The following is a 23,152-nucleotide window of genomic DNA, read 5'->3' as shown; positions in this document are numbered from 1 at the left end:
CCGTTTAACCCTGAGAAGAGCCAGGCTGTGGAGAACTAGGAGAGTGTATTCCCCTGTCTTCGAATATTGGAGCTGTCAAGGGGGTGAGGTAGTCCGGGGGGCATGGCTAGAATTGAGAAGCGGGAAATTATAAGGAGGCAGATTTCAGTTTGATGTGAAGATGTTTCTAGCAACCAGAGGTGCCCACCAAGTAACTAGAGTGATTCCAAAGGTGGGGACCTGTCCTCCCCTGGAAGTCTTCAAGCCAGGACATGGGAGGTCAGTTGGTTAGCCTCTAAGACTGTACTGTCCAACACGGGAGCCACTAGCCACATGTGGCTTTTGAGCACATATAGAAATGATGATCTTTTGGATATATTGGCCCAGCCCAGAAAGCTGCCCCCTGCAGGCACGGGTTCTTCTCCCAAACGTACCCATTAGATGAAACCTCCTCCTCTGGGGAGAAGGGAGGTGAGGGTGTGTTTCTCCCGTTGCTAGGAATGCCCAGTCAGGGGGTGTGTGGGGATAGAGGTTAGGTTCATCTGGGCTTACACCTCCAGTGTAAGCCAGCGTCCAGCGTGCTGAGATGGAGAGAGACGGGGGTTACGGATTGGACACCTGGTGGACCAACCTGTTAAGCTGCGTCTCCCCACCGGTGCTAGCAATGCCCACACGGGCACGAACCGTGACCGTGCACGGAAAGGCACATCGCCTTGCTGAGTGCATGCTCCTTGCTCAGTGCAGAGCAGCTATTGTCTGAGTCCTTGATCCCACACTCGCTGTATCTCCTATGACATCAAGCACTGGTTTTCGGGGCTGGGATTTTGCCTGTCTCTTACCAACTGGTGTTGTGTCTGAATTCTAGAATTGTGGGATTTCAGAGCCGTTAAAGCTCCCAGATACCATCTGGGCGTGTTGCAGATGAGGTAAGTGGTCTGTAAGAGGGGAAATGAGGCGGCAGCCAGGAAGAGGGCTGTGTGGGTGTTGTCCGGGACACGTGTAGCTTCTCCACCCCACCCCCACCCTGTCACCACCGCTTCCTAGACCTAGTAATTCAGGAAGGCAGTCTGTCTGACCAAACGGCAGGAAGTCCACGGCCCACTCCCATCCCGCTGGGGGCTGGTTCTATTCTTGGGCCATCAGAGACCCCACGCCCTTCGGGGCATGTGATACGAGCCCAGACTGCTCACTTTAGTTCTGGGATCTGCCACATTCAGTCTCTTTCTTAGTTGTTTATGTCTTCCTTGCATTTTTATATATCCATGACAACCACAGGTCCTCTCAGGTTCTAACGGAGATCTTAGACCCAGCATCTGGGTAGAGATAAGATGTTTTTGCGATTTGTTTTTTTCATACTTTTTCCCATTTACTTTATTGTTAAGTGCAACATATTAAGTTTAATATATTAATGCAAATCTATTTCAAACTCCAAGTATGTGATAAGAAAATAACTTATTTTTCTGAAAATACCTTTAAAAACAAATCATCCGGGACTTCCCTGGTGGCGCAGTGGTTAAGAATCCGCCTGCTAATGCAGGGGACACGGGTTTGAGCCCTGGTCCAGGAAGATCCCACATCCCGCGGAGCAACTAAGCCCGTGCGCCACAACTACTGAGGCTGCACTCTGGAGCCCGCTCGCCACAACTACTGAGCCCACGTACCGCAACTGCTGAAGCCTGCAGGCCTAAAAGCCCAAGCTCCGCAACAAGAGAAACCACTGCAATGAGAAGCCCACGCACCGCAAGGAAGAGTAGCCCCCGCTTGATGCAACTAGAGAAAGCCCGCGCACAGCAATGAAGACCCAACGCAACCCAATAAATAAATACAAATAAAAATTTAAAAGATAAATCAAACCAAGTCAAATCCAATCCGTTCCTCCTAAAAAAAAAAAAAGCAAATCATCCGTGATGTAGTCAATAGAGTATATATTACAAAGTCAAGTTTTATCATAACATAAATTTATTTGAGCCCAGGTTTCACTAGCTGTGAACCAGTATATAAGTGTGATATACTTACTTGATTGGATCCATGTCTCTGTATTGGCATTTCTCTCATATCCTTTTTGTATATGCAAAATGCATTCTAATCACTGATTCTAGATAAATCTGTTTCTTGGAGAGTAATAGACGTGACAAGAAGACGGTTTTCATGTGAAGAGAAGTACAGGCTGATGAGGCTGACTTTGCTCCGAGTTCATGCTCACAGCACAGCTGAGGAGCCAGATTCCTGAGCCCTTGCCTCAGCTGTGCTGCCGTTGAGCTGGAGCTCTCAGGCGCGGCCCTCCCTCTCAGCTACCCTTCTCCAACCTTAGGGATCAGCTGAGCTGAGGGAGCCACGCCACTAACGATGGCCCTGAGATTACAGGAGGGGCTCTGGCCCGGGTGCCCGGTGCTGTGGTGAGTTTCCTGGGAGGCTCAGACCACGGCATCGGCGCAGGTCACCCCCATCGTGTGCGGGTAGCGTGCTGTTAAACAGGCCTCCCGCTGCTGACCGTCCCAACCTCTGTCCTGTAGGGCAGTTGGGTGAGATCTCTCCCAGATGGTGAGCTTCCGACGCTTTTTAGCAGGAAAACAATTCGAATGGAATCACTCCAGGCTGGCCTTGCATATTGTCTCATTTGCTAATGAAACAGCCTTTCTTGGGCATAACCTCTTGAAACTTACCTCTTCAGAGAAGGCTCATCCTAAGGGGATAAGCTTTAGCATTGAAAATCCTCTTTCCGTCTTTGATTGGCTGTTTATTCTCCTTTATTCCAGGCCCTAAACTTCAGCCCTATTTGTACCGTCTGAGTATTTGTGTTAAACAGTCAGCCTGGACTTCATCAGAATGACAGCATTTTAGGGAACCCAGTTGTAGGGCTAGTGTCTGGGATTTCAAAGAGCGGACCCTTTAAGCCTCTGACCTGTGCTCCAGAAGGGTAAAGGTTGGCGCTAAAAGCTGCCATCTTTACGGGGGATATTAAGCAAATGGGACTTTCTCCTAACGCAGCCAAAGGGGCCGGCAGCTCCAATTCAATTCAAAGAGAGCTCAGGGCCCACAGGAGGCCCAGAGCTGCATTCGCCGTGGCGAGTCTCCTGCTGTCTGCTGAGCAGCCATGTGCTCCTAGGAGAGCATTTCTTGAGCACCTACTGTCTGCCCAGCTCTGTGCCGAGTGCTGTGGAGGAGCAGACCTAACACGAGCGTTACCACGTGAGTGCTGGTGGCTCCTTCCCAGCTTCCTCCAGAGGGTTCGGGCAGCCGGCTCTGACCTGTCCACCGGCAGAAGGGGGCTGGCCTTTGTGTTGCAAACACAATCCCGGTATCTGAAGCACCCGGACGAAGCTGATGTCTTACCTTTAGTCCGCCAGTTCCCCTCTAGGGCCAGAACTTTATCCAAAGCTCCACTCTTCCGAGCTGGGGCTCAGGCAGCTGGCTCATCTCTTGACACCTTCTCGGATGCTGTCTGTGTCTTCAGCTGGGGTTCTACTCCAGTCTGGATCGTCATCAGCTCTCACCGCACAGCCCAGCTTAGATGCTGGGTATCGCCGCTGTCCCATTGCCCCTGCAAACAGGCAAGACGGAAGCAGACTCCTCAACCCGCTTCCATTTGTGTGACCCCCTCTGACAGGCAAGGGCTCCTCCTCTACTCAGCACCCAGCTAGAAACCTGACCATCAGCTTAGGTCCTTCCCTCCCCATCCCATCATCCAATTGAAGTTGATTCTCGCTCTCTCAAAGCTATTGATTTCTCTCCGTTCCCACCCTTAACAACCTTGGTTAAACCGCCTGTGTCTGTCTTGCTCGCCATCGCAGCTTCAGCTCCCGGCATAGGACCTGTCAAGTGGTTGCTCACAATATTCGTTGAATCAATGAGTGAAAGTGAATGAGCCAGTGGAGACCATCCATGGTGATCTGTCTAGTCTCATCTCTCCCCTCACCCCTGGCACCCGTCCTGAACTCCTTTTGGTTCCCTGCCCATCCACCTCTTCCGGAAGCCTTCTCTTATCCTCCCGTGTGAATGAGTTGACTTCTCTGTGCCTCAGAGCACCGCACACCCAGCCCATTCCTATAGAGCGTGTATCCCACGGCACTGGCATCGCCCGTCTGTGTATCAGTTGTTCTCACTTGACACTTAGTTCCGTGAAGCAGCATCTGTGTTCTACTAGTCATTGCATTCCCAGCACTCAGCACACGGGAGGTGCTCCTCCCACATTTGTTGACTAAATGAAGATCTAGAAATTCCTGCTTCCCACCTAACCCCTTGCCACTCTCGTGTCTCCCCCTCACCCCGTCCATCCGGGTTTGGGCACTGGTCACTCTGATGTGCGTCCGAGAACCTCGGGACCAGCTCCACTGGGAGTTTGTATCTGGGCACTCGCATCACCCATCCTGGTTCTTGCCCTGTATTGGGGTGCTTTGTTCAGTGTCCTGACCTGCACAGTTAGACGTGCTTTGCTGGCTCTGACCTCCGAGTCTATCCAGAGCTCGTGCCCTGTTCTGGTATTTTCTGACCGGGTCTCCTATGGTGTTTTGTGCTAGGCTGATCCCCTCACTGGGCCGTGAATCCTCAGGCAGAGGTGACATCTAAGTCCTATCTGGGTGGGACCAGATAGGTGGGACCACCCTCCCCCATCCCCACAGCGCCCAGAACAAGGGCTTGTTGGTGCATAGTAGGTTCCCAGGAAAGGTCAGATGCTTCCCTTGGATTGATCAGAAGCTGGAGGGGCTCAAGGAGGAGCAGGGCTCTGGGAGTTAGGATGACTGGAGGGAAGCCCCTAAGGTGAGGGAGGGCGACGGGAAAAGGGGAGATATTTGTCACCAGGAGTGTGGGTGGAAGAGGACATGCCCTGGCAGGAACAGCAGGGAAGCAAGAGGTGGAGGGAGGGAGGGAGGGAGGGAGGTACAGAGCAGGGCCTCAATGCCCTGTTAGACATGCCCCAGGCACCCGGGGGGCAGCCAGCTGGCTGGGCCCCGTGCCCACACAGCTGTGACCATGGGAGCTCTCTGCACGTGCCTGTCCTCGGCCACAGGGGCCCTTGCTCTCCCCATGTGATGGAAAGGGCCTCACACCCCTTTAATTGAGAGAGGAATCAAGTCAGCAAAGTGCTTTATGTCTCCTCTAGAAAGGATGTGAAGCAAAGGTTAGTTATCTTCACGGCTACCACCACCGCCATCCCCTCACTATTTCTCACATCTGTTTCCCTGGGTGTTCACCTTTATTATCTCATTTCGATCATCACAACTGCCATCATTTACACTTCATAGTTGAAGACACAGAAGTTCAGAGAGGTTGAAGGGCTAACCCAAGGTCACACAGCTAGCCTTGCGGGGTGGTGATGTGGACTGAGATACCTGCTCTGGAAATCCTCTTAGAAAGTGTGGGCAGGGGCACAGCCCAAGTCTGTGTGCGTGTGCACGTGTAAATGTGCCTGTCCCGATTTTCTCCGTGTGCACCTGTGTCTGTCCATGCCTCTGCATGTCGAGGGGTGCGTGTATGGTTCAGGGTGTACCTTGGCAGGTGTTTATGTGTGGAACCGCACAGGGGGCAGCCTCGGGGTCGCGGGCGCGTGTGAACGTGGTCTGGGCTCATACACGCGCATGCACGCAGGCGCTCACCCCCTTCTCAGATGTCTTGGCTGAGGGTTTGACAACTGAAACCCAGCTGCGTTCTGGCCGGGAAACATCCACTGTGGAAACCTAGGAGGAGCTGACAGTCCCTAAAGAGGGGCTCCACATGCTGCCAGCAAGCGCTCCTGGCCCGCTGCCTAATTCCCTGCAAATGCTCTTTAAATCTGTTTCTAATTTGGACTCTGCCTTCCCCTGTCCCCACCCAGCCCTCCCCACTCTCCCAACTTGCCTCAAACCAGTCGAATTATGCTGAATAATGGTGGTGGGGGTGGGGGCAGGGCTAAAGGTCACCAGTGGGCTGTTGGAGGGTGTAATAATGTCACATTTTAATTTACGCAGGGGATGGTGAGGGGATCAAAACCAATAAATTCGGGCTGTACTCGCAACTCCAGCCAACGGTAACTCCTGCAGGTCATGCCACTTCCAGGGAAGAAATCACTAACTGTCACGCCCCACAGTCCACTGTGCTGGAGAAAACCCATGTGTGTATGTGCAGATGCAAAACACAACATTTTCTGTTTGCAAGGGGACTTGGATTTGGGGATTTGCAGCATCAGCAAGAATCTCTCCAGTTGTCGGAGTATCACCCAGATGGTCTGGGTATTAAGATTCTAAAAATATGTCTTCCGTGTATTTTGCAGTCCTGTGAAATATTCAACACCAGGATGACCCAGATCCATGGGAAAGTGTATCCAAAGCACAGCAAGAAGGGTCAGGAGCAGAGTTGTATGTATACATTGATGGCAGCTCTGAAAGCTTATTTACATGCGATAAAGGTGGGGAGGGGGCTGCTGGGAGACATCTGTCGGAACTGTGTTTGTGTTGAGAGGTTGGGGATATCATTTGAGGTGCAGTTGTCTTAATCATTAATATGGACTTAAAGCATGAATTCTTTTGGAAGGCAGAGGGTTTGCTCTACTGACCCCTTATGCCCCCTTGCGGAACAATGGAGTCCAGAGATCTGGAGGTCTAGAGATGATTCTCACCCGTGCTGTGTGGCCAGGTAGCTGGGGAGGAAGCCAGGAGCGAGAGGAAGCCATGCGTTGTCGGGTGTCTGGAGGCCTTTGCTAGGGAGGCTGTGGTCATGGTGATCTGGTGAGAGCCCCGCCTCTTCCCTCCAGCATCCTGAGAGTCTGCAACTGGCATGTGCTCCAGGGGCTGCTGAGGGGGCCTGGCGTGCTGCCCATCCCTCAGCTGGCTCTGCAACTGCGGGAAGGTAGAATCTGCAGTCCTGGGGGCCACCACCGGGAAGCCATGAGGCTGTCAAGACTCTGGAGCACACGCTGCTGCATCTGGCTGGGAAGGAAGTGGGAGGGGGAGAAGCTGCTCTGGGCTGAACGACACCCTGAGGACTTGTGCTCCCCACTCCCCGCCACACACCAGACAGAGGCCACCAGGATGCCTTGGGAAGAAAGAGGAGGATGGGGCCCACACGTCTGCCGTGCCCAGGGCCTGTCTCTGATTTCATCCCTCAAGGCACTTCCCTTTCATATCTTTTTCCTTTTTAAATGGTTGCCGTTTATTTAGCTGTCTGTGATGCTTAAGACTTTGCATATGTCAAAAGCCTCATTTAATCCTCAGAACACACCTGCAAGGTAAGTGTGGCAGAGATGGCTAACCTTCAACCAGAAGTCCCTACTTCCCTTTCTTTAGGGTTGAGCTCTTGCTGGGAAGTAGCTGCTCATTCATGGACCACACTTTCCAGCCCCCTTTACAGCTAGTTGCAGCCAGAGGACTGGGTTCTGACCAATGGTTTGTGAGCAGAAGTGAGTTGCTCCACTACAGAGCCTCGTCCATAAAAACCTCCCAGGAAGCCCTCTCTAAACTTTACCCCCTTCTGCCTGGATGGAATAGGGGCAACCCCTGGGATGACCTTGGAAGCCACAGATTTAAAATGACAGAACATCTGTCAGCCTGGGGGTCTGAGTGCCTGTGTGAAGAAAGACTGCTGAGCCAGTGTGTTCCCTGCGCAGTCCTGAGCAAGATGGAAACTTGTATCCTATTGTTTCCAAGCCATTATACTATTGGGGGTCTGTTTGTTATAGCAGCGAACCCACCCTAAGTAATTAATTAGGAATTCTCACTTTCATTTTACAGATGAAACTGAGGCTCAGAGAGGAAAATAAATTGCCCAAGGTCACATATTCAGTACTAGGAGGGTCACGATGCAAGTCTAGGCCTCTCTGGTTTCATGCTCTAATCTTATGAGTTTCCCCAAGTATGTTCCATGGAACACTATTAACACAACAATGACACCCCAAAACTTCTGTGCTTGAATAAGTTTGGGAAATGCCAACTTAAGCAAAGTCAACAGGCTTCTTTCTGCAGCTCTTATAAGGATGTTTGCATGCTAATGACCTCTGAGATTCACCACCAGGGCATCTAGCAGGCAGGGAGCAGAGTTTTCCCAATGTTTGAGACCACAGGAACCTTTTCTCTACAGAGCATCTTTGAGAAGAGCACACCAGGAACACACTTTGGGAAAGGTTGAACTTCAGTATGCTGCCCATTATGGGTTGAATTGTGTCTCCCCACCAACCCCCCAAAAAGAAACACTGAAGTCTTAACACGCAGTACCTCAGAAGGTGACCTTATTTGGAAATGGGGTCTTTGCAGATTTAACAAAGTTAAGGTGAGGTCTTTGGGTGGGCCCTAATTCAATATAACTGGTGTCCTTGTAAAAAGGGAAATTTGGACACACACAGACAGGCACAAAGGGAAGAGGATATGAAGACACAGAGACATGCAAGGAGAATGCCATGTAAGGGCAGAGATGGGAAAGATGCATCTCTAAGCCAAGGAGCACGAAGGATTGCCAGCAAACGCCAGGAGCTAGCAGAGACAGGAAGGATTCTCCTCTAGAGGTGTCAGAGGGAGCGTGGCCCTGCCCACACCTTCATCTCAGACTTCTAGACTCCAAAACTGAGAGAGAATACATTTCCACTGTTCTTAGGTGCCCCGTTTGTGACACTTAGTCCTGGGGAACGAATACACTGCCTCAAGCTCCTTTCAGGACTGAAGTTTCTTGGCATTGGTACCTTACAGATAACCATCCACATGACTAACCAAGGTGGCTTCAGTTTACCAAAGCACAGATGGAGGAAAAGAGAGGCATCAGCTTCGGTGCCAGGCTCTGCATCCCCTTTTGACTTCCTGACCTCTCTGTGCAGTTTGATCGTTTGTAAGGTGCGGATAGCAAGGCTCACGCTCACTTCAGAGGCTAAGGGGAGGGTTAAATGAATTAACATAGCTGAAATATCTAGACTAGTACCTGACAGAAAGCTAGTGCCCATTCCTTTAAAATTATCTAGGCAGGATGGCATGGTAACTGGGGCGGGGAGTAGCGGGGGGCAGGCCGACCTGCGTTTGAATCCAAACTCTGCTCTTCACCAATGGTGTTACCTGGAGCAGTTTGCTAACCTTTCCAAGTCTCAATCTCCCCATCTCTACAATAGAGAAAAGTCATGCCTGTTGCTACCAGAGGGTCTTCAAAGAAAGTAAAATCACAACCCTCAGGTAACAAATGAACACGTGTGAATGATTTTATTTAATCTATTGTTAATGAGTGAACTAGAGAGATGTTACAGTTGGTTCAAGGGAGAATCCTAAAAACAGACACGTGTAGATCAGAAATCTTGAAATGCATTTTCAAATGGACACAGTGAACTGGCTTTTGCACAGGGAATAGGGGCTGCCCAGCTCATTTGTGTGTCCACAGTGAAGAATCCCTGTGTGTCCTCAGTTCCCTACAACTTATAGAGCTGCAGAAAGAGCTCAGAGGCTGGAATCAGATAGCTAGGAAGGGTGTGTTCTAAACAATACATACTTTTAGAGATACCCAGTAATAATTTTTGCTTATTTTGCAGATTTCCTTATGGTCTTGTCACCGAATTGGTCAGTTGGACCCGCGTTGGGGTCCTAGCCCGGGCCGAGACCCCCTGTCCTAGCCAGGGAGGTTCTTTTTCCTATCGTATTCATGTAGTCAGTAACAACAAAACCAATGCTGAGACTGGAACAGCACAAGCTTTATTCAATGGGCAAAGAATGGAGAATCCGGAATGTAAGTTCACAAAGCAACTTCTCAACCCAATTCTGGCGGAGATGCCAAATATATAGGACGGTCGAGGTAAAAGGGAGGGAATTAAAAAGAGTGGGAGGAATATTCATGAATTATCCGAGAACAGGGGTGTGGTTTGGACCCAGAACTGTTGCAGCTCTCCTTTTCAGTCCTTCTATGGGCTTTTCCTGTTGCTGTCATGGCAACTGTCAACTGTCATGGTGCTGGTGGGTGTGTCATTTGGTTGCTAAGGTATTACAGTGAGCGCAATGAGGCTCAAGGTCTACTGGAAGTCAAATCCTCTACCATCTTGGGCCTAGTTGGTTCTGACCTGTTCTTGTTTTTTACTTCTTGCAACTTCCTCCCGAAACTTAGATAACAGTAACTGGTTTCTATCTGAGGGAGGGTCAGGGGTATGATTCTGGGGCAACAGCCTCTCACATATTCATATGTACGGGATTAGAAAAAGATAGATGAATGTGTGAAACAAGCAAGTTGCTGAATAAGGTACGATCCTATTTTCATAAAAACAAACAAGCTGTGTGTGTGTGTGTGTGTGTGTGTGTGTGTGCGCGTGTGCGTGTACGCACACGAGTGGGTGTGTATATATAACACTGATTAAATTCATACTAGTGTCTGGGAGAATACACAGACTGTACACAATGCCCGCCTCTGGAGGGCAGGATCCAGACTGGGATGTGGATGGAGACTTCCATGGCTCACTTCCTAAACTTCTGTGTCGTTTGACTACAAACCAATACCTGCTTCAGTGTGACTGAGGATTGTCTGAATGAGAAATATGTCTGTCGTGGTTGACGCAGTGCCTAGCTTTCAAAAAATGGTAGGTTTTGTGATTATTATTAATGTACATTCGAAGAGCCTGGAGCCCCCAGGCCTGTTCTCAGGAAGAAATGACCAAGAGGAACAACCATACTGCTGCCCAAGGGCCTCTCCCTCTGAGAGAAGCTAGTTTTGAAATCCTGGGCTTGTATTTGGACACCCACCTGTGTGCCCCTCACCCCCCCCCGAGGGTTGGAGGGCACCTCCTTCCTGAGTTATGACCTGGGGGTGGCTTCAGCGTCATTCAATATCCACGGCAGCCCCACGGGGGGTGTGCAATCATCCAGTCCCCATTTGACAGATGAGAAAACCGAGGCAAAGAGAGATAAGTAGCTCCTCAAACCTTCCCACGACGACAGGCCACCTGGACAGAGTCCTTCCTCAGGGAAGCATCTCCTCACCAAACCCACACAGGCAACTGGGTTTTCTTTTCCTTTCTTTTGTAGAATATTTCAACATATACAAAGTAAAAAGAATATCAGAAAAAAATCACATGAATTCTCATTACCCAGCTTTATTAATTACCAGTTCATGGCCAGTTTGCTTCATCTTCATCCCCTCCTCTCCCTGATTTATTCGGAAACAAATCCCAGATATGTTGTGTATTTCATTTTGTGTTTCCACAAGATAGAGATTCTTCCAAAAACCTTAACCTTAAAACCATTGTCACCTAAAAATTTTCAATAGTCGTATCATCAACTACTCAGAAAATTTATTTGAATTAGGATACAAATAAGGTTCATATATTATAATTGGGTGATAGGTCCCTCGAGATTTTTAAAATCTATACGTCTCCATCTCTATTTCTTTTTCTCACATTTTGTTCGTTCATTATCGTTGTTTGAAGAAACTGGGTCACTTGCCCTATAGAGTTCACCACAGTATGGATTTTGCTGAATGCACCCCTGTGGTTTGTTTATGGTTAAGGTCCTTCTGTCCCCTAGATTTTCTGTAAATTGGTTGTTTTGTCTAGAGGGCTGCCCAGATTCAGTTTCATGGGTTTTTGTTTTTTGTTTGTTGGTTGGTTTTTCCAGCAAGGGCACTTCATGAGTAGTATCCTTTTCCTCCTTCCAGCCCCCCAACTATTGGTCTCTCTTCTTCCAAGTATCCGGGATGCCATCTTGAAAGAATGTGTCCTAGGAGTAGGGACACTGGGATCTAATGGGGGCAAAACTGAGAAGGAAATGGCTCAAGACAACATCTAGAAAACTCAAGGTCTTTACCTGTATCCGCTGTTTAGTTAGAAGGTTCCCCTTCATCGTAATAGTAACTATCACTTCTTGAGTGTTCACAGTACGCCAGGCACTGTTTTGATTGCTTTTAATGTAAAACCGACTTTATTCTTCTCCACAATGCCGTACAGTCAGTACTAAAAGTATTATCACTTAGAAAAGGGGAACCAGGCCCAGAGAGATTAAGTCACCTGCCCCAAATCTCACCATGGTGTTTGCCAGAGAGAGCAGTCCTGTCTCCAGGAGTGCTTGACTTAGGGACTTTCCAGGCCTGTATCATCAAGACATGGTGAAACGCTGCATTCTCACTCGGGTTGACCCTTTGTGATCTCAAAATAGTGTGTCAACTACAAATTCTTCTTTTATCTTTTAGGGAGCTTGCCTTTGTGACAGCTGCTCACATCCAGATTCCTCGTCTCAAGGTCCCCTTATAGACGTAAGAATTATGCTCTCTTGTTAGGCAGTACTTTGCAGGCTGGATCAGGGGACATGGCCCGTCTGCCTGGAGCCCTTGCCTTTCTCTTGATGCTAGAGGACTACAGTGATGCTTTCCTGTAAAGACAATCTGTTCGGCACTAGTATTTTTTTGGACCACTTTACAAAATACCCACCCCTCACCCCACCTGATGAAACCAATTTGGTCCTAGAGTTGGAGCTCTTCCTTACCTAGCCCTGGGGCTGTACCTAAACTGAGAGTCTTTCTGTTTCACCTGCAGAACCGGGGTGATGATCTTTGTATCTTTCAGGGAGGCCTCTTGTTTAAGGCTCCTCACCAGAAAAGGGAACCAACGATATATCATGTGACAGCTTCAAGAACCAGACCTCAAAGTTCTGCTGGGAGCCAAACCTCTCTGTTCCAGAGACATGGATCGTGGGCCTTCGGCTGGGGTGGTGAGGGGGCCGTGGAGAGTGGCAGCAGCAGGCAGGGGCAGGGCCAGCTACAGGATTTGCAGGGTTCATTGCGAAATCCAAAATGTGGGGTCACTTGTTCAAAAATTATCAAGAATTTCAAGACAAAAAAAAAAAAAAAAAAAAAGAATTTCAAGACAGCGACAACAGAGCATTAAACTAAACATGGGGCCCTTCCAAGTCTTCCCTCACTGGTACTTCGGGACCCATCCAAAACACTTTTATAAATGGCGTGATGTTTGTAAAATGAGACCAGCTAGGCTGGCTTGTATGTGCTAACTACTTTTCATTGTGCCCCAACTAACTCTGAACTGCGGAATATTCCGGACAGAGGTATGGTGGGAACAGACAGAGAGTATCCAGGGGGAGAGTCTTGGGTGTCTGGCAAAAATGGCCTAGCAGTGATTTCTGCCTCAGGGTGAGTGGGTGAGGGCAAGGAGAGTGTGAAAAAGTACATGTGTTGATTGAGTTATACATACAAACCATAGAAAGTAAAGCCCCACCTGAGGGGCTTGGTCTATTCAAGATGCAGAGAAGGTTAGGCGAGAAAGCCTGGCACAATGTTGGGTTAGAGAAGGTTGGGAAACCGTGCCTTTGCTTCTTTTTGAAAAGCAGCAATGCAAGGAGAAACATTTGTAGATGTTTATGAATATGAAAGAAATCTGGAAATGTGAAATGACAGATGCCAATGAGGTTTCTTTGAGAAGAACCCACAGCCGAGTGGAAGCAGGGCACCAGCCTGCCACTTCCCTTGCAGAGGAGAAGTTGGCTACTCTATGGACGGGGCCATACCCAGAAGCTGGGGGGCAGGAATGTCTGGAGTTTGTGCATCAGGCAGTTTTCCCCCAGCCACCTCTACAGGATGACAAGACACTTCTCCCAGAAAACCTAGAAAGAAGAATCCACACTGCACAACCTAGGGGCATCCTTCACCTTCTAGCCCAGCAGGGGGCTGTCCTCCAGGGTGTCTTTCCCACGCCCTGCGATGGGACCAGTACCCCACCGGCTGTCTGGTGCGGCTCAGTGTCTCTCTCCTCCAAGGTGGAGGCGTTCTAGCAAACAATGGCTTTCCCACTGGTGGTCAGTGCGGTCCCCCATCGGACACCACCTTGTCTTCCCTGCATGGCTAACCGACGAGGGATGACTTGTGTCCTTGTCTCTTTTCTGCTTCACCCTACAGCATGCCACTGAGTTCCTACTAGCGGATGAAACCAACTTGGAGTAAGATCACCCTGAGTCCAGCAAAACTTGGTCTTCCTGAAAAAGTACTTAATTTAGTTCTAATGCTCACTCAATCCTTTAGTCTGGCTACCCTTTTTCCTGGGCGAGTGGTAAGTTACTATGACTCTCATTGAAAGGCTGAGAATTGCAGCGATTAAGAGCATAGAACCTACACCCAGACTGCTGGAGGTCAAATCCCACCTCCACCAATAACAACTGTGGAAACTTCAGCAAGTCAATGAAACTCTCTGTGCCTCAGTTTCCTCATCTACAAAATGGGGATACTGTGGGTTGTAAGGAGAGTTATATGAGTTAATACAAGAGAAGTCCTGTCGTGGAATAAATGTTACTATTATTATTAAATGAGAAATATGATTAATTAAATAAAATATGTACAATTACTATTAAATAAAAAGATGACTTTACTGGTTTCTCGATGGCACCAGTAATTACATGGGGTAATTGTTTGGCCTGTGACTGAAATACTGAGTATTCCTACCTAAAAGCAGCTTCCTAAATTGGCTCAAAAGTCAGTATCCCTGTGTCCAGATGAGCAGATTCTTTCTTGCTTCGAAAGAAAAATGAAAAGGAAAGAAGTGATTTCTTCTCTGGGGTTGGATGCCGTCCAGAACCGTATGGCCATACTTTAAATTGATGAATGGCTGAATTGCCGGCAGAGACCCTGACAGGCGGGGACTGCTGGGATGTTAAAATAAAATGATAGAAAATGAAGAAAATTCAGCTGAGTTTCCACAGGGGCATTTGATCCGACCAGACTTCTTGCCAGAGCAAATGAGACCAGAGTGAGCTAACACCTGTAACAACATCTCTGTTGTCACTGCCTGAAGGGCAGCCACTGCGAGATGGAAAAGGAAATAAATAGTGGGGGGAGGGCAGACAAAGGAAAGATGCAGGCCTGGGGACCTGAGCGCTCATGCCGCTTTCGAAATGACAATGGGGTTCTAAAAACTGAGCACCACTTAAAACAGGAAAAGAAGAAGGCTTCCAGCCTGTAAAGATGCTGCCTGGCCCCGGCCCTGGCCCCGGGTCAGCCAGGTCTGGACTCACCCATGTCAGCGCTGTGTGTCACCCACCGGGTCCTCTGGGCTCATCTCCCCGGGACAGGCTGCATTCTGCTCTCTTCCTGGAAACTGAAACTCTGACACTGTAACTAACTACTACAGTTATGGGATTTTTAAAATACATTTTTATTATAAAAAATATGTGTTATTTAAAGAAAGCTTAGGAAATACAGAAAAGTAGAAACAAGAAGAATAAAATTTTCAAATCTCAGTACCTAGAGCCAACATTTGTTAAAAGTTTGGGGTTTTCATCCAGACTTAAAAAAAAAAGTCAGAGTGATATGATTAAAAATATATATAATAGTTTGATTATAGCCTACTTAATATTATTTCATAATCATTCTATATAGTATTATAAAATTTTATAGATATAATTGAATGAGTGTACAATATTCTGTCAAATAGATTCATTATAACAAGTTTTTTATAAAACGACATTTTGAATATTTCCTTTTTACTAGTATAAACAATAATATAATGAACACTTTTTAAATAACTGCTCTATTGAGATAAAATTCACCTACCATCAAATTCACTTTCTAAAGTATACAATTCAGTAGTTTTTAGTATATTCACAGTTATACAACTATCACTGCTATTTAATTCTAGAACATTTTCATTAACCCCCAAATAAATCCTGTACCCAATCCTCCTAGCCTCTAGCCCCTGGCAACCACTAATCTACTTTCTATTTCTATGGATTTACCTATTCTGAACACTTCATGTAAATGGAATCATACAATATGTGGTCTTCTGTGTCTGGCTTCACTTAGCATATTTTCAAGGTTTATCCATATTGTAGCATGTAGCAGTACTTCATTCCTTTTTATGGCCAAGTCATATTCTACTGTATAGATGTACCACATTTCGTTTATCCATTCATCAGTTGATGGATGTTTTGGCTATTCCCACTATTTTTTGCTATTATGAATAATGTTGCTATGAACGCTCATGTACAAGTTTTTCCGTGGACATATATTTTCAGTAATCTTGGAGATATACCTAGGAGCGGAATTGCTGGGTCATATGGTAACTGCTTAACTTTTTGAGCAACTGCCATTTTACATTCCCACCATCAATGTATGAGGTTCCCAGTTTCTTTATATCTTTGCAATCTCTCATTAATTTCTGTTTGTTTGCTTTTCACTAGCCATCCTAGTAAGTGTTAAGCATCTTTTCATGTGCTAATTGGTCCTCTGTATATTTTCTTTGAAGAAATGTCTATTCAAATTCTTTGCCTCTTTTAAAATTGTGTAATTTTTATTATTAAACTTAAAAGTTGTTTTTATATTCTGGATGAAATTTCTTATCAGATATATGCAGAAAATTCAAATATTTTCTCCTGTTCTGTGAGTTGTCTTTTCACTTTCTTGATAGTGTCCTTTGATGCACAAAAGTTTTAAATTTTGATGGAGTCCAATTTATCTGTTTTTTTCCTTTGGTTATTTATTCTTTTTTTTTTTTGGTTATTTATTCTTTTGGTATCATATCTAAGACTCCATTGCCTAGGCCAAGGTTGTAAATATCTACACCTATTTTTTCTTCTAAAACTTTTATAATTTATTTATTATAGGGAATTTGCTCATGAGATTATGGAGGCTGGAAAGTCCCAAGGCCTGCAGTCAGCAAGTTGGAAACCCACAGTACTGATGGGGTAGTTCCAGTCTGAGTCTGAAGGCCTAAGGACCAGGAGAGCTGGTGATGTGAGTTCCTTCCTGAAAGCTGGCAGGTTCCAAATCCAAGAAGAGCCAATGCTTCAGTTCGAGTCCAAAGGTGAAAAAAGACAGATATCCCAGCTTAAGCAGTCAGGTGGGAGGAAATTCCCTCTTACCCAGTGGAGGTCAGCCTTTTCATTCTATTCGGACCTTCAAGCAATTGGATGAGGGCCACCCACATTGGGGAGGGCATTCTGCTTCACTTGTCCCACCCATTCAAATGTGAATCTCATCCAAAAATACCCTCACAGAAACATCCAGGATAATGTTCGACCAAATATCTGGGCACCCTGTAGCATAGTCAAGTTCACAAGTAAAATGAACCATCACACCTAGGGTTGGTGAAGGCCTAGTGGTGACGTTTGAACTAAGAGTGGGAATATTGGGGGAAGAGATTTTGAGGTAGAGGGGATAAGTTCTGAAGTAAGAATAATCCATAATATTCCAGGAATTGTAGAAGGACCAGTGTGGTTGGAAGGAGATGTGCAAGGAGGAAAGGAATCTGGAGACGGGGGCAGGGCTACATTGTGTGTGGTTTGTAGACTGCGATTAGAAGTTTAGATTTTATTCTAAGTAAAGTGGGAAGGTATTGGAGTGATACAAAAAAGATCAAGGTGATGAAATGAAAAGGGTGTGTGTGTGTGTATGTGTTTTTGTGCGTGTGTGTGTGTTGGGGCAGGGAGACCGACTGCAAGGTCAAGATGATGGCAGCTTGAAGTAGGGTGGTGGCTGTAAAGGTGATGGTCAGAGGTTGGATATATTTTGGAAGTAGAGCTTGAAGGTCTTGTTAGTGGATTGCATGTGAGACGTGAAGATAATAGATGAATCAAATATTACTTCTAGATTTTGGCCCGAGTAGCTAGATGGTTTGGTACCATTTATCAAGATGGGGGAATGTTTGCTGGGAGTTGGAGTGAGGAGTTGAGTTTTGGAGAAAATCAGAAGTTCTCTTTTGGCCTCATTAAGTTTGAGTTTTTTGCCTCTGACTAGAACTCAGGCCTTCTAAGCACGACAGGTGTTTTTCCTACAATGCCACATTATTCATCTGTTGACTGTAAAAAGATGCACAACATGAGAGCTGTGGGTTAAGTTTTATTTGGGGCAAAATGAGGGCCATAGCCCGGGAGACAGCCTCTCAGATAGCTCTGAGGAACTGCTCCAAAGGGGTGGGGGTGGGATCAGTATATATGTGATTTTGGTGAAGGGGGAGACGTGCAATCAAGCACATATGTTGGCACGGGGTCACTGCTAATTTTGAGAAGCAGATGTTAATGATTTTAGTGCTTTTCTAGATATGAGAAAATGCAAGAAATTGGGCTCATAAACTCTTCCCCTGAAAATATCTAACTATCTGAAGGCCTGCTCTGCCAGTTTTTCTCAGAGCACAGAGCGCCTCATTCCTGATCTCTGCCCTGAGCTCCTTTCAGGGTGTGTTGAAGGTTAACAACTGCAGCGACTAGTGACTTCATTCTTATAGAACCAGATGGCGAGCAACAATTTTTAGTCCGCCTATCCATTCAAAACATATGTGTTGGGCACCTGTGTGCAGATTTCTGTTCTAGATGTCGAGGAAAGAGCCCTCAGCAAGTCAGACACAGCAGAACTAGCTGCTGTTTCTTGAGTCTCTGCTGTGTGCTGGGCATTGTGCCGAATACAAAATGAATCAGACACATCTCCACCTCACCAAATGCTTTCAACTTAATGGGGTAGTTTAGGCAGAGAGACAAATAACAGTTGAAAGCCATAAATACATTTATCGCGTACCTGTTATATTCCAGGCACGCTGCTAGCCATGCCACATGCTGGGAGTATAAAGATGAATTAAGATGCAGGCCTGTTCTCCAAAAACTTACACTCCAGTGGAAGAGACAGACACCTTCAAGCGGAGGAATGACTAAATGATTCTAATCCGGTGTGGTCAATGACAGGGCACTGTGAACGCACAAATATGGCGAGCAGAGACCATCACCCTGCACGACGGTGGCCACCTAGAGGAGATGATAATTCAGGTGAGTCTTAAAGGATGAGTCAGACCAAGAAAGGTTGAAGGCATTCCTCGCTAAGGGACAGCACAAGAACAGAACAGCGAGCTGCCAGAGAGTTTTCAGCAGAGAAGTGAATGGCTGGGCTTGCGTTTTGTAGCTTCATATATGTAGGTCGGTGGTGGTTGAAATGGGGGCGGGGGGAAGGGGAGGCAGGGAAGGACTGGAGGCAGCAGTGTCAGCCAGGAGGATGTGGCTAAGGATAACAACTAAGAGAGGAAAGATGGGAGCCAGAATGAGTGACAAGTGGTGTTCAGCATGGCGAGGGTTCTGCCCTCCTGCAGACCTGGAGAGTCAGCGCGGCTTTCACCAGTGAGGGGCACTGAGAAGGACTGAAAGGAGGACTTGGGGGACTCAGCCCTAAAGTAGATCAAGAGTCTGGCAGAGAAGTTTCAAGTGGAGGTGATAACAACCAACAGGGACTTCCCTTCCCTGATTAGCACTTCACGACGTCATGTAATCCTCAGGGTGCTGTTAGGCACACACCCCATTTCAAACGCAAGGAAATGAAGGGTCAGAGGGGTTGAGTGACAGGCCTGAGGTCAGACACTGCACAGTGGTGGGGTTTTTATTTTGTCTCCCCTGCTGTAATGGGTCAGAACCAAGACAACACCACACTGAGAGAGATCCTTGGCTTTATACCCCAAGGCCCCAAGGGGCAAGAACGAGCGTGAGGCTGGGCAGAGCCTGCGGAGTTCCTGCCGGGCACTCACGCTTCTTCCAGCCCAGCGATCCCGCCCTCACTCTCCAGAGACGTGTCTCTCGCCTTCTCTGACCCCGGCAGGCCTGACAGCCGTCAAGCTCATCACCTCTGAGATCAGAAAGACTGGGAAGTAGACATTAGTGGCTGTGAGCTGAGGAAACACACAGAAGAGCAATTAAAGTGGCGCATGGGGGAAGCTTGCCTTTAATGGTTTGCAGCTGCAGAAAGCATTCGCCTCCCCCTTCGGGCTCTGCCCTGCTGCTGCGGCTGCCTGTCTGTATTTCGCATCCTGACCAATTAGATCCCCATGTGTGCTGCAGGCGTGAAAAAATAGAAAGTGAATAATCCTTCATTCTCTGCATAGCGAGCAGCTTTGATCCTCTGGTGTGGGGGCCCTGTTCCATCAGAAAGTGCACCTCTTCTCAGTTTTCTTTTTTTTTTTTTTAACTCAGTTTCCTTGTTTCAAAATGACATTAACCTCCAGCCAGAGACCTGTGAAATGACCACAATTCATCTTCAGACCCCTGTGATCAAAGCTGGGTTGGGGTTTTTCTTCATCTCTTTTTGAAACTCTTGCTACACAGCCCTTCTTTCCTCACATTGGTTTGCTGCCAATGTTTCCAGGCTGAAATCAAAAGGAATAGTCTATTAATATCAGGCTCATGCAACAAGGGCACCATTGTCTGCTTCATTTCAGAGTACGTATGGTCCTCTGGTGAGAGAGAGAGAGAGAGAGACGGTGAGTGTGTGTGTGTGTGTGTGTGTGTGTGTTCAGATAAGCAGTTTCAAAATAAGCAGGAAGAGAGGGAGTTAATCCTGGTTTATTTCAAATGTGAGATGAATCTCAGTGACTCTGGCTATAGATTCAAATACTGATCACCTGTTTGACTTTGAAAGCATTAAGATCTCAGAAGCATATTTGGTAGGAGACCTATTTTAATGCTATAAATAAGGTTGTAGTGAAGCTGCTTGTGGTGGTGTAGGGGTACAGGCAATAAAGGAGGTGGTGGTGAGGAGGAAGGGGAGCTGAAGGTGGTAGGGATGGTACTGGTGTTGGTGTGAAGAGATGCAGGTAGAGTAGGCGGAGGGGGTGCAGGAGCTGGGTGGTCATAGTGATGATGGTGTCAAAGAAATGGAGGATGAAGTGGCTATAGAGGTAGTGAAGGAGAAAGTAGAGGAGGTGGTTTGGTGGTGAAGGTGAGAGAGGTAATGGAGGGAGTGGAGGAGGAGGTGAAGGATATGGTCATGGTGGGAGTAGAGGCAGTGGTGGTGAAGGACATGGAGGAGGGGGTGCAGGGTATGGTGATGGTGCTGGTGGTGGTGGAGGTGGTGGTGGTGGAGGTGGTGATGGAGGTGGTGGTGGTGGAGGTGGTGGTGGTTATGATGGTGGTGGTGGAGGTAGTGATGGTGGTGGAGGTGGTGATGGTGGTGGTGGAGGTGGAGGTGGTGGTGGTTATGATGGTGGTGGTGGAGGTAGTGATGGTGGTGGAGGTGGTGATGGTGGTGGTGGAGGTGGAGGTGGTGGTGGTTATGATGGTGGTGGTGGAGGTAGTGATGGTGGTGGAGGTGGTGATGGTGGTGGTGGAGGTGGAGGTGGTGGTGGTTATGATGGTGGTGGTGGAGGTAGTGATGGTGGTGGAGGTGGTGATGGTGGTGGTGGAGGTGGAGGTGGTGGTGGTTATGATGGTGGTGGTGGAGGTAGTGATGGTGGTGGAGGTGGTGATGGTGGTGGTGGAGGTGGAGGTGGTGGTGGTTATGATGGTGGTGGTGGAGGTAGTGATGGTGGTGGAGGTGGTGATGGTGGTGGTGGAGGTGGAGGTGGTGGTGGTTATGATGGTGGTGGTGGAGGTAGTGATGGTGGTGGAGGTGGTGATGGTGGTGGTGGAGGTGGAGGTGGTGGTGGTTATGATGGTGGTGGTGGAGGTAGTGATGGTGGTGGAGGTGGTGATGGTGGTGGTGGAGGTGGAGGTGGTGGTGGTTATGATGGTGGTGGTGGAGGTAGTGATGGTGGTGGAGGTGGTGATGGTGGTGGTGGAGGTGGAGGTGGTGGTGGTTATGATGGTGGTGGTGGAGGTAGTGATGGTGGTGGAGGTGGTGATGGTGGTGGTGGAGGTGGAGGTGGTGGTGGTTATGATGGTGGTGGTGGAGGTAGTGATGGTGGTGGAGGTGGTGATGGTGGTGGTGGAGGTGGAGGTGGTGGTGGTTATGATGGTGGTGGTGGAGGTAGTGATGGTGGTGGAGGTGGTGATGGTGGTGGTGGAGGTGGAGGTGGTGGTGGTTATGATGGTGGTGGTGGAGGTGGTGGTGGTGGTGGAGGTGGTGGTGGTGGTGGTGGTGGTGGTGGTGGTGGAGGTGGTGATGGTGGTGGAGGTGGTAATGGTGGTGATGGAGGTGGTGGTGATGGAGGTGATGGTGGTGGTGGAGGTGGTGATGGTGGTGATGTGGTGGTGGTGGTGGAGGTGGTGATGGTGGTGGTGGTGGTGATGGTGGTGGTTATGGTTATGATGGTGATGGTGGTGGTGGTGGTGGAGGTGTTGGTGATGGTGTATATAAAGGAAGTGGAAAAGGAAGTAAAGAGGTGGTGTGGGAGGCGATGGTGGTGGAGGAGGCGGTGAAGGATGAGCAGAGTTACTGAAAACAAGAACCAGCTGCTGTCTGTACTTCCATCATCCTGTCTCAGCAGATCCCACAAGCTGGGAAGACTCAAAAGCTTATCCCATGAATCCTCAGTTTCACCCAGGTGTATGTAAATCTTTTCCTCCTGCTTCACTGGGCAGGTTTTGTGTGGTGGTCACTCCTAGCTGAGGGCTGCTTGGATAGCCCTTGTTGGAAACAGCTCTCCCTGGATCAGTATCTCGTAGACGTAGGTCCACATCATCCAAGTCCGTGACATGCATCCACTGCAGTGTAAACCTTCTGGGAGTGGCAGGCAGAGGTAGGGAAACGGTGGGGTAGAGGTCAGCTGGGTCACCCAAATCGAATATGCTTAGGGCTCTTGAGTGAACTGCATGATTCAATAAGAAAAAAGAACTGGGAGTCCTGGGGCCTAGCCCTGCCTCTGATAGCTGTATGGCCTCCAACGGGCCACTTTCCGCTCCATGCCCCAGTCTCCCACTGTGTGAAATGAGATCATTGTATCAGAAGAGTTCTGCCAACTCTGACCCCTGTCTTCTATTTTGGAGAAATTACAGCAAATATTAGAGCTTTGCTTGAGTTCCATCCTGACTTTCTGAGGATGGAGTTTTATTTCCCATTTCTTCAGTTTGTGTCCTTTCCTGAAGGCAGAACAGAGTGGCCCTTAATTTACCTGTGTCAGCCTTGGGTAAGTGCCCATTACCCTCAAGCCATCACCAGAACCAGGTTCAGATCAAAGTCACACTGATTCTTCCCATACCTGCCTTAGAGGAAAGGTCACAAGTTCTGGTGAGAGGGTTCCAAAGTGGCCTGTTATCACCTGTCATTGCACATTGCCAGAGATGAGGAATGCAAGTCGGAGCCTAGAATAAAGCCGGACTCTTCCAGACCAGAGAGTAAGCAATTGACCTTGGTCTAAGAAAGCTGGCAGAACTGGAGCAAGGGAGGGCATGGGGCAGGAAGGGCAATCTAGGGGGCAGATTCTTCGCTACTGATCAAGAGTCAGGGCAGTTGCTGGTAGTGAACTTTTCCACCAAAGGACAAAATTGCCCTTGTCAGGATGTGGCGGTGTGGCAGGAGCAGTGGATTTTTAGTCAAAGACTTGGCATTGCAGCTTCTGAGACTTTAAATA

This window comes from Neophocaena asiaeorientalis, unplaced genomic scaffold (genome assembly GCF_003031525.2).
Source record: "Neophocaena asiaeorientalis asiaeorientalis breed wild unplaced genomic scaffold, Neophocaena_asiaeorientalis_V1.1 scaffold293, whole genome shotgun sequence".
In the NCBI taxonomy this organism is placed as follows: Eukaryota; Metazoa; Chordata; class Mammalia; order Artiodactyla; family Phocoenidae; genus Neophocaena; species Neophocaena asiaeorientalis.
The sequence above is the reverse complement of the archived record's forward strand: the minus strand, read 5'-3'. Positions refer to the sequence as shown.